We start from the raw sequence: 2,720 nt of genomic DNA, 5'->3' as shown, positions 1-2,720 counted from the left end.
TTTTTTTTTTTGAGACGGAGTCTCACTCAGTCGCCCAGGCTGGAGTGCAGTGGCGCGATCTCGGCTCACTACAAGCTCCGCCTCCCGGGTTCACGCCTTCTCCTGCCTCAGCCTCCCAAGTAGCTGGGACTACAGGCGCCCGCCGCCACGCCCGGCTAATTTTTTTGCCTTTTAGTAGAGATGGGGTTTCACTGTGTTAGCCAGGATGGTCTCGATCTTCTGACCTCGTGATCCGCCCGCCTCGGCCTCCCAAAGTGCTGGGATTACAGGCGTGAGCCACCATGCCCGGCCTATTTTTTTTTTTAATTGTATTTTTTTGGAGACAGAGTCTTGCTCTGTCATGCAAGCTGGAATGCAGTGGCATGATCTCGGCTCACTGCAACCTCTGCCTCCCAGGTTCAAGTGATTCTCCTGCCTCAGCCTCCTGAGTAGCTGGGATTACAGGCACATGCCACCATGCCCGGCCAAGCAAGGCTATATATTTTAATTGGGAAGTTTGAACTCTTTACATTCAAGATTGTTATTGATGAGTGAGGACTTATTCCTGTCATTTTGTTAATTGGTTTCTGATGTTTTGTATGTCCTTTGTTCCTTTCTTCCTCTTGAAATTTTTTTTCCTTTCCTTTTTTTAGTAAGAGACAGGGTCTCACTATGTTGCCTTGGCTGGTCTCAAACTCTTGACCTTAGGCAATTCTCCCACCTCAGCCTTCCAAAGTGCTGGGATTACAGGGATGAGCCACCATGTCTGGTCCCCTTCTTATCTTTTGCGATTTGGTGGTTTTCTGTGATGATAATGCTTGATTTCTTTCTCATTCGTGTATCTAGTCTATCAGTGACTTTTATACCTTCACATGGTTTCTTTCTATAATTCCCTTTTCCTCCTACCATATCTTGCATACTGTAAGTGCTAATCAATGCTTTGATACCACTTAACATAACTGGAAAGTGATTGTGATGATCGGTTAGCAGCAAGTCTTTCTCAGAAGACCAGCCTTTTGAGCCATTGTTGGTGGGCTGGAGGACAGCAGGCTTGAGAGACTGGCTACAAGTGGCAGCTCTGCTGTTGCCCTCTGACATGGAGCCAAGTTGACCACCTGCCTTCAAGGGGAGCTCTGATGCAGGCAGCTGGATGCCTGCAAGCACACCTGTCTGGGGGCAAGGGAGAAGATGAGAAGGACGAGAAGGAAGTAGATATATTTTTAAGGAAATCATTGACTTCTGATGGGGTGTTTTGCAGATTTCTTATAGCTTTTTGTTTTGTTTTTCTTAGAAAGTTTCTCTGTCATCAGGCAAAGACCAGGATGGGAACAGGAAAACTAGAAAACTGGTCAAGGGAGAACAAGTCCCTTTTCCTCTCACCACTGAACAGCAGGTAAGGAAGCAGACTCTGAGAGGAATGCTATTCAGGATGGCTTGCTGCCTGCATGGCATGAGACTGCTGTCTTGTGGGTGCTGGCAGCCATAATCTCCATTTTTCTGAAGACCACCATTTATGGCTAGATTCAGTACAGGTCCAGACCTTTCTCGACACTGCTGGAGAGGAAGTGTGTGCCACAGTCAGAGGAGATAGCCATGGGAAATGGAAGCATGGGACAAAGGGGAGGGGAGGCGAGGAGAGATGAGTGGCTCTATGCTAATCTTAGGGTTCCTTCTCTGCCCTTTTGGGTACCAGGGACAGATCCTAGGAAAGGAATTCTGCAGACAGTCTTGGAAGCACCTTCTCTGGCACTTAAGGCTTTTTCCTGAATTTCAGAGACAGAAACATACCCATCCTTGAGCAACTGCAGTGAGGCAGTGTGGAATTCTAGGGTGTTGATAGCTATGACTACCAGGCCTGTTGGATATTTGTATTCTGGCATTTTAATTCCTTGTCCTAAGATTTTGACTCTTTGCCATGTTCTTGGAACTCCTGGATCTTTCTGGAATCTGATAGAGGATCAAAATCGCAGCTCCATTCAGCAAACCCGGAAGTTTCTGGGGGAGAGCTAATGGTCATTTGTTCATCATGGATCAATTGTTCAAGATCAAGCACCTTTCTGATATCTCTTGTCCACAGAGAAAAAGACACATTACTCCACAGGTGGCTTCTCAGATTTGCTGTCTAGTTGCCTACCTGAGAACTTCCTTGGAAGCATGGCTTCTGCACAAATGGGTTACATTGACTGAACCACAGTGGCTCTTAAAACAAGGTTTTTGACCTAAGGAGCCTGTTCTTCAGGCTGACCTGAACCCCTCAAAGACATGGCAAGCAGGTGACATTTCTGCCCATGGGATTTGCTGAGAGATCTGGAAGGTAAAGAGCCACCTTAGGCTTCAAAGGGTGAGTGAATTTTTACCACGAACCCCAAAGGGCTGATTTGACTTTCTCTATTACATATATCCAACAGAGAGAGCAGGCTTGGGGAAATTTTGTCTGCACTCAGAAAATTCATCAGTTTCGGCCGGGCGCGGTGGCTCAAGCCTGTAATCCCAGCACTTTGGGAGGCCGAGACGGGCGGATCACGAGGTCAGGAGATCGAGACCATCCTGGCTAACACGGTGAACCCCGTCTCTACTAAAAAATACAAAAAACTAGCCGGGCAAGGTGGCGGGCGCCTGTAGTCCCAGCTACTTGGGAGGCTGAGGCAGGAGAATGGCATGAACCCAGGAGGCGGAGCTTGCAGTGAGCTGAGATCCGGCCACTGCACCCCAGCCAGCCCGGGCGACACAGCGAGACTCCG

At 48.2% G+C, this 2,720-nt stretch overlaps 1 long non-coding RNA gene across 1 annotated transcript in view; it reads left to right on the top strand.

Annotated features, from left to right (window-relative positions):
• Positions 1-2,720, top strand: part of LOC108544012 (uncharacterized) — an 18,516-nt gene that overhangs the window by 10,223 nt on the left and 5,573 nt on the right. Inside the window, exon 2 of the long non-coding RNA XR_001889721.1 lies at positions 1,271-1,372. This is a non-coding gene — a long non-coding RNA (uncharacterized LOC108544012). The remainder of the gene's footprint in view (positions 1-1,270; positions 1,373-2,720) is intronic.

Source organism: Rhinopithecus bieti, unplaced genomic scaffold (genome assembly GCF_001698545.2).
Source record: "Rhinopithecus bieti isolate Rb0 unplaced genomic scaffold, ASM169854v2 scaffold_26424, whole genome shotgun sequence".
In the NCBI taxonomy this organism is placed as follows: Eukaryota; Metazoa; Chordata; class Mammalia; order Primates; family Cercopithecidae; genus Rhinopithecus; species Rhinopithecus bieti.
This window is presented reverse-complemented; position numbering and strand designations above follow the sequence as displayed.